Below are 15974 nucleotides of genomic sequence, written 5' to 3'. Positions count from 1 at the left end.
ACTATTTCAGCCATTTCTGGCCTTGGGAAACCTATGCTAATATTTATTATTATATGATTGACCTATGATTTCTTCATCATTTACATTAGCAACTATGATATTCATAGTAACATTCTTTAAATCATACGAACAGGTGTCAACGGTGCATGATGAAGTCACATCCTGCAGATTTTTTATTTACTTAGTCCATTTTTTTCCTGGTAAAATAACATTGTGAGATGCATAATCTCACCTCCACGTGGCCTCTAGGGGCATATATAATCACCGAATGCATTTTCTATAATCTCACAAAATGAGTCAATTCTATCTGAGGTACAAACAGTTATACAAAGTCAGTATTTCACTTCCATCACCGCCTGACATCATCTTCCACACAGTGCAAGAAAATATTTACTTAGCTCTTTGACATGAATTGTCACAAAGCCTTTGGAACAAAAAATTGAGGAAAGCGAGGAATTGAAATGGAATAACTTGATTTAGAGCATTTAGCTACTTTTCTGGGTGCGGGATTTAGATTTGTAACTTTGTCAGATGCTTTCTTATAATGTCCGGACTGGCCACAGACACCTCTAATCTCTGTTCTTCAGTGAAGTGCCTACGCACAAATCAATCAGAGAATCGCCCGGAATATCCAAAACTGGAAGCTGGTCCTCTTTCATCATCATCTAAATATTTTCTTTGCACGAGTGAGCATTTCTGCGTGTGAATTAAGCTCCTGCATTTATTTTCTGAGCAGCTTCCTGGGGCGTGTTGTTTCTGCTGCTTTTCCATGCAAAGCGCTGCAGAGCAGGCAATACTTGGAATAATATCCCTGAAAACCGCTTATGACGTTACCAACTGTAATTCTTATTAGGTCTAAAATCATTTTTTATTCTTTCTGCTCCTCCCAGCACAGGAGAGGGCACTGATGGACCCCTTGGTGTTGGAGCGGTGAATTCGCAGCCGGGGAGGACAACAGCTTCTGCACGGTGCAGGTGAGGTGCCAAGGGCAGCCTGGGGCTTCTCACCACCTTCACGTAGAGTTGATAGAATTGTATTTATCCACAAAGAGGCAGTAAGGGTTTTTTTTTTCCAGATTCTTCTAGTGATGTGTCAAAAAGTTTTATTTCTTTGTTTGTCTCCCGTATCCACCACTCGTCTTCCTGCCTCAGTCCAGCTCCTGCCTTTGTTCACCTCCAGAGAGCACAGCCAGGTGTTTTTCGGCATCTCCTCTGGAAAACTGCCACATCTGCAGAGCTCAGGAAAGTGGGACCCATCAGTGCCGGCCGGAGAGGGCTGTCTTTGTCTCTCATCCATTGCTTTTTTACCGAAATTAGATTCTTCTGAACTTACATTCCCTTAAAGGGTTTACCTGGCTTAGCAGGTATCAGGTCTAGGATGTTTTTCAGACAGTTTTTGGATAATTTTGGACAAATTTTTAAGGTTCACGGGCCTCATACAGGTTGTCAGGCAGGTGGACTCTTTCCCACTCTCTGGGCATGTTGCCCTAAATTGGCCACTCGTGTCTACATGTAAGGCAAGGTAAAAAGGTCAGAATAGTCCTAGATCTTGTTTCTGAAGATTGGTGGTGTATAATAATTATTAACAATTTCTGTAACAGTGCAGGTTACAGACACGGGACCAAACACCTGCAGTGAACCTCCTCAGGTGAAATTCTCCTCGGCTTCAATCACGGTTTTTCCGGAGAAGAGACCACTGGCTGCGCTTAAGGCGATCCACATGTTCCTGGCTTAAGAGGCACTTATAATCTACTGCTAAGAGACTTATTAGCAATGTAAAAATGAATCTGAAGCAAGAAAAGTATTCTTCCTAGAATAAATATGTTTTTTGTAAAATTAGTTTTGCTGACAGAAGTAATTGTGCTAACTCCTTGTGACTATGGATGTTATTTGTTGCCCCTTATCTTACCGAAGCAAAGGGTGCCAAGTACTTTGAACTTTGTAAATAACTGTTTCCAAAGTGTTGGCTTTTTTCTCTATAAATTCTTTAGAGAAAAGCTTGCCTCTAATCCTTTTTCTTCCAAAGCTTTTACAGCTCAGCTTCTTCCCTCTCTACATGTCTTTTATTTCCCATTTTCAGGTTTTAATATTTCTTAGATATTATAAAAGTCTCTTTTAAGGGTAAATATAGACCTTTTGCTCAGATTGGGAAAATCATTCCTAAAGCTTTAATAAATTGGAGAGAGAGAGAGGAAAAAAACCCAAATGAACTTTATTTCGCACTGCCACAGTTGCTGGGGCTGGGGCTTGGAGATGAGCATCTGAGAGCCCAAACCGTGACGCTGATGCCCAGAACAGGGGTCCTGGCCATCGGTCTTGCCGTTTTTTCTTGCTCCAGGCACCCAACGAGTGCAAACAGCTGGCAGAAAGGGTTGACCCTTCGTTTTTTGCTCATGTCTTCTGGGCTGGAGAGGAGCTGGGAGCTGCTCTGCCCCCTCCATCCCAACGCACCAGTGCTTGCTGTCCCCTCCAGCGCTGAGGAGAGGGGAACAGTTTTCCTGCAATGACAATTTTTCTAGGGTTTATTTCACTTCTGCAGATGCAGCAACAAATATTAACCCAGAAACAGGACAGAAAGCTTTCCCAGAGTGTGCATTATTAAAGCAGCGTCAGAGGCCTGCAGGAAATCCATGCTTATTATTTGCATAAATACAAGCAAACTCACGGATGTGGGAAAACTGAAATGCTGGAAACGCAAGAAGTGATGTACTTCATCACTCTGGGAAGTTGAACGGGAATGTTTTTACTCATCTGTCTATCTGCTATCTATCTATTTGCTTACTTATTTTGGCAAAAGACACAAATAATGAGAAATGTATGTCTAACCAGAGCAGTTACTTTGCCGTGTGTTCTCGGATGTGACAAGGATGGGGATGGTTTGGGCATACATAGAATCATAGAATTGCCTAGGTTGGAAGAGACCTTTCAGATCATCCAGTCCAACCACCCACCTAGCTCTGACAAAAAACATCACTAAACCATATCTCTAAGCACTATGTCTACCCATTTTTTAAATACCGCCAGGGATGGTACCTCAACCCCTTCCCTGGGCAGCCTGTTCCAATGCTTAATAACCCTTTCAGTGTAAAAATTTTTCCTAATATCCAATCTAAACCTCCCCTGGCACAACTTGAGGCCGTTTCCTCTTGTCCTATCGCCTGTTACTTGGGAGAAGAGACCGACCCCCATCTCTCTACAACGTCCTTTCAGAAAAATAAATGACAGCTTCCTGTGCTTGCATTGCCACTGGAGCAGGGGTGGGTATTAAATCCCGGTCTTCAGCCTAAGGCAGCAACCTAAACCAGGGAGCAGCACAGCCCAGGCATCCGTGGGCGACTTCTGGAGTTGCAGGAGCTTCATAGAAGATCCCAAAGGAAAGATCCTTGTTGAGACACCTTGCTGTGTCAGTCTCAAACCAGGCACACAAAAACCCCATGGCCAGTGTAGGGCTCGTCAGCCCTTTGTCTAGTCAAGATCCAGCTGCTGTTGAGGGATGCTGATGTGTTTGTGCTGTGGTGCTGGTCCCCAGCTGTCCTCCAGCGCCAAGGGGGGGAAGGTAATTCCTGCTGAGCACAGCGGTGAGACTTACTACTTGAGTCTTCAAGTGAGAACTTGATGGTCGAGGCTCCCACCAAAACTGATCTTCTCTCCTTCCCCTCTTCCAAAGCCAGCGGTTTCATGTCTTAGATGCCACCAGCAGCTCCCCAGGCACTTGGCTGATGGTTTGCTCCCTGACCCATCTGAAGTGCAAAGGAATTTAAAATTTCCAGATTGTTTTTTTCTTCTTTAAAAAAAAAAGTTTATGATTTCTAAGAAGGCGCCTTACAGCAGAGCCCAAACAGGAATGTTTGCGTTCGATACCATCCATCCATCAACGCCGCGACACGGAGGGAGCGGCTGCCCCGGCTCCTCGCGTGGCGGTGGACAGAAGGAGCTGTCAGGGAGCCACGTGTGGCCGCCGCACCGAGCCGGGCGGGAGCCGTGCTGGCAGAGATCCCTCCCGCAGAGGGGATTTCTGCGCTGACAATTTTTGGCTCCTTTAGGTTACTTTAGAGCTGCACGGAATATGTAATGTTCTGCACCCGCGGAGGGGCTGACAGGGAACTTAAATACAGATTGCAAAGATAGATCATCTCCCAGCATCACTTTGTTTTCTGCTGCTCTAAAATCATTTTACTTGTTCCTGCAGCTCCTATAAAGCCAGAAGAGCTCTCTATATTTGCTTCCCGGATGCCTTTTTCTCCTCTGCTAACAACTAGAAAAGCAGCTTTTCATGCTCCAAATCAGAGATAAATTAAAATCGCTGCTGAAGAAATAAAACACAAGGCTAATCAAATTGTAGCACAGGAAGCAGTCTTCATCCAGTGCATTTTTTGAGAGCTATTTTTAGAATATATTTTTATTTTGTCACTCCATATGGGAAGTCAAATCCATATGGTTTGGGAGAATGGAAGGTTGTGCTTTTATAGGGATCTCACAAACCATCCCTGCTCTGCCACGTACTTAAATGTGTGCTTAAATCCAATTGTCTGCGATGGGACTGGGGCACGTGAACTCCTCGTGACTGGGGCCTCGGGCCCTGTCTGAGGTTGTAAGAGTATTACTCCCTCCTGAGATGTAAAACTATTCTATATTCGTTAAATTGGTCTCCAGTTAACTTGGATCTTCTTAATTACGACTTTTCTTATTCACGTAACTCTTTTTTTCTTTTTCTTTTTTTCTTTTTCTTTTTCTTTTTCTTTTTCTTTTTCTTTTTCTTTTTCTTTTTCTTTTTCTTTTTCTTTTTCTTTTTCTTTTTCTTTTTCTTTTTCTTTTTCTTTTTCTTTTTTTCTTTTTCTTTTTCTTTTTCCTTTTCTTTTTCTTTTTCTTCTTTTTTGTTTTTGTTTTTCTGTTTTGTTTTTCATTTCTTCCTTTCTTCTCCATTGTTTGGATGCCCTGATGGGTGTGTTTGGTCCAGTACCAGCCAGGAGGGAGAGCTGAGCATCCATAGCCATCGCTCTCCTGCTCTTCACAGTAGGTGTGCAAATATCCTGCAAATATCGAGATTAATGTGGTGTTGGGGAATACGATTGTATTCTGCCCACAACACCGTGGCACCTTCTGAGAATGCTGATGAAGCAATAATTGGCTGGAAAAGGTGGTGTACTTCTGATAAACTAAATGTATAGAAATTAGAAACACGTCCTCAGTGTTAGTCCACCAGAATATCCGTTTTACTTGTGGTTTAGGTTGTTCCATGAGACTTAACCAAAAATTTTGTTTCTTTTAAGGAATTTTGTGGGATGGTTAAAAACACAGGCATAAAATTTCTAACCTGGTAAATTCCAGAGGTTCATTTTATGAATATTTTTTATTGTTATCCTGGAGTTTCTTCCCTGTGCAGTTTCTCAGAAGGTGGAATTGAACAAACTAAATTTAAAACATGTTATTTATTACAAAATTTACCTGAGCCTGTGTTCCTTGTGCTCCCAACTCTAACACCGACTGTGGTGTTGAGGTACCATTTTTACCGGCAAATAGGGAAGCCCCTAAAGCAGCAGCACATGTGATAACAGTCATGGGGGGACTTGTATTTTTCGGTCTCACCAAGTCCTTAGAGATGTGGGTGTCCGGATCAGCCTGTCGGCTGCTGGATGCCCAAATCCATAATTAAAAATCGTCTTTGAAACTCAAAGGGCTCCTGAGGTGCCTGGGCTCCCCCCAAGCTGGCAGGCAAGCTGCAGGCAGGAGAAATGCAATCGGGAAGGGTTTTGTCCTGTGGTTCACCCCAGCTGTACGCACAGAAAGGCAGGCAGCGCTGCGTGGCAGGCAAGAGGCAAAGTTAAATTGCACATCGGTTAGTATGAAATGCTTAAATAACCATTTTAATATGTCTGAGACGATAGCTGACTTTGTCTACAAGTGATCTGCAAGACACTGCAAAATGCAGCTGGATGCTTTTATGTGTAATATAACGAGCAGAGGCTCAGAAATTTGGGTGGTGTGGATCGCCCAGGTTCCGCATAGCAAATATGTGGCTAAAGGAGAAGTCGTTTGCTGTGTTACTTTTGATTCAAGAGTTGTATTTGGACTCAACATGGAAGGAGAGATAATGGAAGAGCATGGCATTGGCAGTCAATATTTCTATGCTTTTTTTTTTTCCTTAGGAAACAATTCTCCACCCTTCTTTTTGGACAAAGTGCAATGGGAACAGGGCTGCACAGTGAAGAACTCAGTGTGGCAGAAGGATGGGAAGCATGGAGATTTCTGAGATTCTTTGAACGTTGCTTCCACCAAGTAGAAGGGGTGTTATACTAAAAATGTTCAGCAAAACTGAGACCTCATATGGATTATTTTATTAGAAAGTCAAGAAAACAACCACTGATTTTTTCCCCCCACAAATATAAAGCAGAGATCTTGCATAAGAGGAGCCGATGTTAAAATAACCAAGCAACAGAAGGGGCTAGAAGGAAAAGCCTGAGGTTAGAGCAGAGAGAAACTCTAAAGTTTTAAAAGAAATTTTATGAAGCCCTATTTGTATTCAAAATCTATGATAATTTTGAAAGCAAAATAACTACTGTTAGATTATTTGCTCAAAGTAACTTTATAGTCAGAAACTCCCCCATCACTTATATCCCACTTTCAAAAATATACTCTATACCATTCTGAAATCCCAAAAGACAATAAAAATCACCTGGATTTATGATGTTGGGTGTATTGGAATTAGATGCAAGTAGCTGGGCTTTCCCAGAAATGTTATTCTAGAATATTTGAACAACTCATCTTTTGGACCAGGTGCTTGGGTTGTGTGTGTGTGACGTGGGTACGTGAGCATTATGGGGTGGAGTCGTGCTGTCGCTGTGTTTCCTGTACATCACTTAGCACAGTGGGGCACCGTGGCCCCAGTAAAGCCAACCAAGAGTTTGCCAGTGCCTTCAGTGCAGCCAGAATTTCATCCCAGGCCGGGAGCAGCTGATGCAGAGTGCCACGGGCTGGTGACCTGAAGCAATTTCAAGTCAGTGACGTAGAAGTGAAAAAATTCCTTGTCACATAACGGATCTCATCAGCAACACAGCGTACCCAAATTTCACTTCGGATTTTATACTAAGTTTCTGTTCACGTTGCAACTACGTAGATAATATGTTAAGGAATTATTCTTAAAAAAGTAAAGAATTAATTTCTTTAAGAGATGGGCGATTTGTGGAAGACATTTGTGTAATTTTGCATTCTAAATGTGATTTATCTTTATAAATAAATTTGCATAAAATCTCCAGCTCTCGATGTCATAGTTCTATTTTATCTTTAATTCAGATGCTCAAGAAATGTAAATTATTTTTACAGCTAAATAAAAGCTATACAAAGCTGCCAGGAAAGAATAATGAGGTACACATTGTGCCATGCAGCCATGATAAATCCAGCAGCACCATGGTTACAGTCAAAATGTGAGGCCATCAGCAACTAGGGAATATCAGCACATATAGATTCCTCTGACTAGATTTAGCAAACTAATCTTAACGGGGGAAGCTCATGACACTAGGTCAGCAAGAGAAAATATTTACCTGAAAGAGAGACAGGCACCTAAAATGAGGAGGAACAGTTGGTTTATATAGCAAGGCTTTACTATAGATTAAAAATATCAGCCGTAGTTGGCTCTATGTAGTACGGCTCTGCATATGCGCTTTGCAGAAATAAAGATATCAGCATTCCTGTATCATGGCGAGGTTTGCAAGCTATTAGTGTGTTTGCTAATGATAGTATGGGCTTTATAAAATATGGCTTGGTCATGAGGATGGCACCAGTGAGAAGGTATATTTGCACCTCCTTAGTCATTGTGGTAAAAGGCTCCGGTGCCATGGCTCTGACCAACTAATATCTTAAGAAATGGGTTCCCCTCATTAGAAATTAACTCAAACAGGAGGAGATAATTGCACCAAATGAGGGTGTGAAGAGCTTCAGCTGATGGTAATCAAAGGAAAGTAAATAAAAGGTGCACTGAGCTCCCATGCCCTTTTCCTGAGGAGGAAGCTGAAGAGATAAGGTGCATGGATTTTCAAGAGGACAAACCTTGCTTTCCATGACTTGCTGTGACTGTTGCAGGTAGGTCTCATAATTCTCTGGTTTTTTCTCATCTCTGACTATGTTTCCTAGTAGTACTTGTTTTTTTGGTGCGTGCTTTTGTTATTTGTTTGCTGCTGGAAGTGTTTTAGTCCATCCTACTCTTTAAAGTTTATATACAATGAACTAAAGGTGATATCCAAAGCACTGCTGTCTTGTTGCTATTCCCGGTTTGCTGAATTACAGTGGTCTTGCTCTAACTAAATTTGGTATTGAGGTCAAACAGCTCCAAGTGTGGCTTTCCAGGAGCTGGGTGACTGCTCTGAGGCTCTCTGCAGGAGGAGGCAGTGATGAAGGGGTGCATCCAGTGTTTTCTGGATGACCAAACACAAAGGACCTTTAGAGGAAGCAGCTGTGATGGGCTGTCCTGTAGTGACTAAACTTTGCAGAATCTCTTTGCTCTAGAGCTGTTGTTATCAAATTTTCTTTTGTGGTAAAGCTTGTGGGGTGTATAGCAAACCTTGTGTTTTGGGATCTGCTGCTTTTCCCCTTTGGATTTCCTCTTCCAGATAAAAGAGAAGCAACTGTTTTGTGATAAGTCTTATGCTGGCACCAGACAGGATGCTGTGTGATGCTGAGCACCTTGTCAAGAAGGAGCTGAGCCTTTTAAGCCCTGTTTATGTGCCGCTGGGTCCTCAGCACCCTGAAGAAGTGAACCCTGTGATGCTCAGTTTTCTGAAGCGTGTGGACAACAGTTTGCTGTGAATAGGGACAGCCTAAAACTTGCATCAAAAGAAACGCTTTGTCTTGCTGAATCAGGGCAGTGAATGCATGTGCATCTCGGAGAGCGTGGACAGGCCTGTTGACTCCTAAGGACCACTCATGTGCCTTAATTGAGTATGTGCATGAATGCTTAACGGGTCGGGATCAGCATAAACATCCCTGAATGTCAAGCTCTCTTCTGTGTCTATTTTGTAAAGCTAATGACCACCAGGCATTAAAAACCTGGTTCTGGTTTTTGGAGATGCTGAGGCATCTCATTTCATATTTTTAAAGGGGAATGCCTTCACCTTAAAATAAAATGCCTTTATTCCAGAGATGTTGGAGCGTAGAAAAATGGAGAGCTGTGAACTTAATGTCCTTGGAAGTTCAAGATTTTTTAAAATGTCCATAACTTAAAAAAGGAACCGAAGAATGCTGCTTAGAAACATTTAAAAACAAAAAAATCATGCTCAGCAGAGAGCTCTTATGACAAGGCTCTGCCCAGAGTGAATTTTTATGCTTGAGTTATAAACCCTTGAAAAATGGGGATCCTAATGCAGAAGCTGACGCAGCTTTAACTAAAGCAGCTCTAGTAAGTGCTGCTATAATTATTTGCTCATTAATTACAAATTTTGCAAGACATGAGAGTAACACAAATTGGAAAATAGGAATAATTATCAGTAATAATGCCACAGAAGCTGGACACATTGAAAGTATCTTCCTCTTTAAATTTAATAATAGCAAGACAGCTAGGAAACTAATAAGAAATACATAATTGAAAATTAACCTTGCAAATCTGCTGTTAATAAACCATGGTACTCTCGCGTTACAATAATTTTACAGAGCCCTTAATTTGCATTTGAAGTGTTATTCCAGGTAATACTTTGTGTGTTCACAACAATTAGTATGTCTTTGAATTAAAACAAAAATATGAAGGTAGGATTTAGTGTAGCTGAAGAGTACAGAATAGTATATGCTGTAGGTTTTGGTAGCTCAGGGCTTGAATAATTGGAGACCAAACATACAATGGTGATTTTTGTGCTGGATGTTATGCCTGAATGCTGTTTTGTTATTGTTGAATTCGAGTATTGTGGTGTTCTGTGCTTTCATCCTTAGCTTGTGTAAATATATCGGTCGGGCTGTTGGATCGCTTGCACTTTCTCATCCTCCGAGGTGCAAGGCTTGATTACTTGGGGATGCTTGAAAATACCCAGTGCGTTGGTAACAGGTAGCGTGTGGTCCTTGAAATACTCTGCTGCAGTGCATGCTTTTACCGTCATGTTTGAGCAGTTTGAATGGATCTAATGGGGGCAGGCTGCTGGAGGCACTGGGGTTTACTGGGCAGGGCAAGTCAGTGTCGCCGGTGGTGTAATGGAAAGGTGCCGCTTTACTGCGAGTTGGTGCCCTGTGCCTGACGTTTGCCTGTGGTTCTCCATTCAAAGGGAAATGGTACTTCCTTAGGGATGTTTTATATCTGTTGCCAATCAGCAGAAGTCTGTAAAAAAAATTCTGTTAAGTCAGTTTGCAAGGATGAAGGGAATTGTTTATTCAAAACTCAGGCTGAGTCAACTGCTCTTGCTAAATATCTCCCACTCATAAAATAAACCTGATGCGTAATTGCCGCCTGCTCCTCACGTTCTGTCACAGAAAACTTGTACATTTGTAGCCAAGAAGTGGCTACAAATTGTAAAAACTGTAAAAATTGTAAAAATTCTGGAGCTTATATCTACTGAGCTATGAGTGCTCAACCAAAAAAAAAGAGGATGGACTGAAACAAAGAGGAAAATCCCTGACTGCAGGCTTGTAATTACATCGCAAAGTTAATGGCAATGGAGGTATATACAGAGTTTCAAAGTTGTGTATGGCCAAGCAGCTTAAAAAAAATAATAACAAAATAACCCGGAGACCTACAGTGTTTGGCATCAGACAGGAGGAACATTGTACACAAACAATTGGGTTAAGAGTGTGCACTCCAAACAGTGTTTCTGCACAATTCCAAACTCCATCGAGGACTGCATGTAAAATGTTGGCTTCTTTGTGCAAACCCACAAATCCTAGGGAAAAGGCCATTAGGGGTCAGCAATTCAGCTGTTTGTCTGCTCACTTTATGTAAGAGGTTAGCAGCAGTATGCTTTTTGTCCAAAGCCAGCAATAGCAGGAACAGCTTGTTTCTGAAAGGGCTGTGGCTCCCCTAGTAGTGATAGAAGAAGGGGTCCTGAAATAAACCTCGAATGTGGGTAGTCTTTGATTTGACCTTTTGTCCATTTATTTGGCTATAAGCGTATGCTTAGCGCAGCATTTGACTCCTGTCACTCCCTTCCCTAACAGCCTATATAGCTCAAGCACCACCAGCGCGAACGTTTTTCCTCCATTTCGGTATGTTTCAGGGAATTTAGAAAACACTGCCATGTGGGAAGTGGGACAAGAAGGTGTTTTTGTTGCCCAAGCTCTTCCCCCAGAGGAGCTCAGGATGTTGTATGGAAAAGCAAACCTCCCATCTCCTCGCAGCCTCTGGGTGCATTGCAAATCCCAGTGGCTTCAGCCCACGTGAGGAGAGGATGGCGAAGTTCCTCTCCAAATGCCTTTGAAATAAATTTTCATTTTTGTATTTTTTAGGATGTAAGCTGACTTTAAAGTCTCTTCTGTTTTAGGAGCAAACCATGGAAAGCTCTCAAAGCAGCGGAGTAAAGCTTAATTGCATGAACTCAGTGTGGCTGTGTCTGAGTTGAAATGTGCTGATGCGAGGAGAGCTTCACTTGATCTATGAAGATTTGTTGTGGAGCAGAGTGAGGATGGGGTATCCTCAGCTTAACCCTGGTCAGGATGTAACCATTGCGTTTGTGAACATAAGAATTAACAGCATGGAGTTAAGAGATGACCCAGTCAAGGACAGTTGAAGACTGTTTAGATGCAGCTTCCTTCCCATGTGTGTCTGTAGGTCCTATTGGCAGTTCCCAATCTTGGGGCTGTGCCGAATTTCCCATGGAGGCTCAAGCTCGGCCAGCCTCACAGCCTGAGAAGCACCGAGAAGAGCTTTCTGTGTGAGCAGAGGCATGTCTTGAATAGAGAAAGCTTTGAGTGCTGAATGGGTGAAGAGAAGCAGGGAGCAGCCAGTCTCTGCTCCAACCTTGAAAAACAGGAGATGGAAAATACCCTCTCCTCCATCTGAGAAACAGGAGGTTGTGGGAGAAACGTGCCTCTTAATGATGCTCCTGAGGCAGCCTCTGCTAGTCATTCCCCATCAGTATTCCGTTCATCACCATTTTCTCAAGGAAAGTCATAAAGGAACAACATAGCCAAAAGGAAGCTATTTTTAGAAGATGGAGAGATGATTTTTTTCCGAACCATTCTGCTGTTATTTATGTTGCGTAGTTCTTGAGTTATTTATTTCAGTGGGAGCTGATGCAAAGTGGGACGGTGTTTAACGTGTGGAAGGATGGTGAAATCCATCCTACAGCTGTCCTTGCTATTTCAGGTCTGGGCTTTGATAGTCTTTCCAACCTTCAAATTGGATGGCGCTTCTTAGACACTGTCAAAGTGCAGCTGATTGCGAGGGGCTGTTTCTTGTCTCCAGTCCCTTCAGCTTCCAGCGCACTGACCACGCTTCTGCAGTTTGTCGCTGCAGTATATTTTAGGCTGCCACTTAACTCACCCATATGCATTTTTAAAACACTAAAAAGCAACTGATAATTCAAAGCGCACTCCAAGGTAAAAATAAAAAATGTTAATACTTTTCATTGATCAAAGCTAATTTATGCGGACTGGGCTCTGCTCGCAGCCGCAGCAAGGTATAAACGGTGACATCATTGAGCATGAGCTCTGCCAACCTGAGTTAGTGTTGGAATGACAATGGAGTGATTTAACTATTATGATCTCACTTAATATTTCATACTTAAAATGTAGCCTAACCTGTAATTCGGGGTTATATGAAGTACACATCGCAGAGTTGATTCAGAACAGATTTTGACACAAACTTTGCAGTTAAAGCAAACATTTGACTGACATACTGACTACATATACTGTGAGTCTAAGGGTGGTGGAAATCTCTTCAGAAAGGAAAATTTCCTGTGGAATATTTTCTATTTTTTATGTATGTGTGCATGTATATAGACACATGCACGCAAAAGGGGGGAAAAAATCTGTAAAGTTGTCTTAAGCTTCCCGATATGAAATCGCCACAGAAGAAGAAAATCACTTGGGTGAAACAAATATAGCTGCAGTTTTTAAGTCCCAAATCCCATCATCCTCACAATTATGACAACTACAAAATACTGTAAACATGATGGGTGATGAGTTATAACTTTTAACACCAATTTTAGTTTCCAGACTTTTTTTACAGAAACAGTGCTAAAGTGACCTCACATTCAGTGAGGGAGGCATTGCAGTTGGTCTGAAAAAGCATCAAATAAAGCACCAGGAAAAGAAAAGCTTGTTTTACTTGATGCTTTGGTACTGCAGGTGTGTGGCTGATGGGGGAGGATGTGCTTCTCCTCTCCATGCCCCAGTGCCCGCCTCTGCAGGTGGAAGTCTTCTGGTTTGCTCATGTAAGGTGTTTTTTTAATTATCTGTATGAGAATTAGAATAATAAGGTTTCTCTAGGTTAGTGCGTGGTGAGGAGAGGTGGAGCTTACGCTGAGTGTGAAGATGGAGAAAAATAACAATGCTTAACAACGCTTGAACTATAAGACAGTCTGACAAAAGAGCAAATAGTGAGTGGTAGCCTTCAAGTAAAAACTGTGTAGGCAAGATACTTACACTTCTTTAGGCTGAAACTCGGTGGACACAGGAGGGATTAGTTGCTAACCTTGGCCACTGCAGTAGGAGGATGGGGCAGATAAGCCAGGAAAAGCTTTTTCTGTTTGTGTGGGTTTAGCCAATCTTCTGGCCCTGGCACTGTGCCTAAAGGATCTATGGCTCTGCAGATTTGAGATGGTTGTGGGGATGACACCAAACTGGAAAAGGCAGTCAATGAGTCGAAGGACTGGACTGCCCCCCGACACAGTCTTGGCAGGCCAGAGAAATGAGTGGACAAGCCTCACGAAGGCCATCATAGACAATGCAAAGGCCTGTACCTGGTTCAGAGTGACTCCACGTGACTGTACAGGCTGGAGACTGGCTGATGAGCAGCTTTGCAGGCAAAGACCTGGGGCTTCTGGTGGAAAAGCTGAACCTGAGTCACCCGTATGTCCTTGCAGTGAAGGAGTAAATACTCAAAGCTTAAACGGAAGAAGCTCTGCCTTTGAAGTTGGCCCTGTTTTCAACAAGGGGTCCAGCCAAAGAGCCTTCAGAAACCTCTTCCAAACGAAATTATTCTGTGATTAGCTAACAAAACCTGTTTGCAACTGCCTTTAAAGGATAGGAAGGAATGATTTTGGGGTAAGTTTTTCTCTAGGATTGTGTTATTATTTGCACCTGCAGTTCAATTAAGTCTAAGATTTGCAAAGATTCATTCTTTGTGACCTTAAAGGTCAATGTTGCTGCTCCTTTTAGTAGAGAAAAAGGACAATGAGTATCTCAGAAAGAATGTGGTCAAGGCTTGAATCTGCAAACTACCCCATTGTCTGGGAAAATGGCCTCTTTTCCTCTAAAACTGTCATGTTTTGTGTCCTGAAGCCAGGTCTGGTTGCTCATTGCTGGCCACCAGCAGCCCATATTTGAAGGCACGTTTCAGTGGTTACTCAGCATTCCTCAGGCTGAGACATTTTGTACTTAGGGAGGGTGGACTTCATTGGGTAAAGTTTTTTTGCACCCATGTTTGAAAACATTTTGCAAAGACATTTTCTGTACCAGAGGAATGACTTTGTCGCTGCTATAAATACTTCTCAAAAGCAATCATTGTTGGTTCAAGTGTTAAAAATTGAGTGACTGAAGAAGTATTCATCAATATGAGTCTTTCAGTTGAATTAGAATAAGAAAAGGAAGGGAGGGTTTCAAATCTAGAATTCTCGAGTTTTTTAATTTTAATGCTGCTTTAGTATTTTTTTCAGTCCAGAATGAATTTCTAGCGTTCCTTACAGCTAATAGAAAATTTCATGCTTTTTTCAATCAGGATTACTTTAAGCCACTAGAAAACATCCTTTGTTCCTATATTGATAGAAACCCAGTATTCTCCTTTCTTCCTGTTTGGCCTCCCCTGCCCTGGATGCAATGGGAGCAAACACAGTAGAAGGATTTGTATTACCAGCAAAGAAGAACAATTGCAGCAGTGTTTAAATTCACAAGGTTTGAGATTGTAATTGGAGTTTATTTGAGGGAGGGGGGGATAAATGTTTATCCTACAATGTTTTAGAGGCTCTCCATTTGCGTTATCCATGCCTATTGCAAATGGACAAGCGCTTTTCCATTTAACAAATATTTCTGATTCTATTCCAAAAATAGCTTAGAAGCCCTGAGATCCTAGGAATAGGTTTCTCCCTCTAGTGGCAGCAGAAAGGAAGATACAGAGCTCTCAGACCAGGTAGCTTCACTTGTTTTAGAAAAACATATGAGGGAAAAGAGCTGCTGTTTGTTTACAACTTCAAAGAAAGATTCATATGGCACAAAATATATGCAACTTAGTCATTGAAATACTTATAAAATCAAGGGTGTCTCTCTAATTTTTAAATTGACCTTGAGACTCAAAGTACAACAGAGGCAACTCGATAATCACAAATGTTAGTGCTTCTGGTGTCCTACTCTGTCCTGTTGGTAGAGTCATGGGACACACACTGTACTTGGGAGTAACTGCCCAAGCTTGCTCAGCAGCTGTCTCTGCAAATAGCACCTAGCACCGGGCAGCCTGCAGAGAGGGAGGGATGGCTGATCTTCAGTTGCCTTGGTGAGTGTTTGAATCGCATTTGAGGCTACCGTGCTAGTTTGAGATGAAAAATGTAAACCCATGTGTTCTCAGTGACTAAATTACCCCTTGTGCCTGTACAGGAAAGGGAAAAACATATTGTATCTGTAGGAAAAAGAGCCTGACCACCACCTATGAGTCAAATAGTGAGAACAGTGAACCAAATCTACCACTTCTGCACTATTTCTGATTTCCATGTCATGTTGATGCCTTTAGTACTTGAGAAGAGCATAAACCCAGTAACACTTGTTTTAGACTTGAGCAGAGAGGTTGATCTGTGGAGAGAGGGAGGCTGGCTGAAACGCTTGATCCCCAATTGGCTTCTGCATCTCTGTTGTCAGTGT

General features: G+C 42.2%; 1 long non-coding RNA gene across 9 annotated transcripts in view; it reads left to right on the top strand.

Annotated features, from left to right (window-relative positions):
* The window catches only part of LOC134520540 (uncharacterized), an 89131-nt gene extending 81907 nt beyond the window's left edge, over positions 1-7224 (top strand). For 7 of the 9 annotated variants that reach the window (XR_010072459.1, XR_010072461.1, XR_010072457.1 and 4 more), the window contains 2 exons: positions 891-974; positions 1601-4686. This is a non-coding gene — a long non-coding RNA (uncharacterized LOC134520540). Of the gene's footprint in view, positions 1-890; positions 975-1600; positions 4687-4956; positions 5017-6145 lie in introns of those variants that run through there. The other 2 variants (XR_010072463.1, XR_010072460.1) reach the window with 2 other exon arrangements.
* Positions 7225-15974: the final 8750 nt, after the last annotated feature.

This window comes from Chroicocephalus ridibundus, chromosome 9 (assembly GCF_963924245.1).
Source record: "Chroicocephalus ridibundus chromosome 9, bChrRid1.1, whole genome shotgun sequence".
Taxonomy (NCBI): domain Eukaryota; kingdom Metazoa; phylum Chordata; class Aves; order Charadriiformes; family Laridae; genus Chroicocephalus; species Chroicocephalus ridibundus.
The sequence above is the reverse complement of the archived record's forward strand: the minus strand, read 5'-3'. Positions and strand labels throughout refer to the sequence as shown.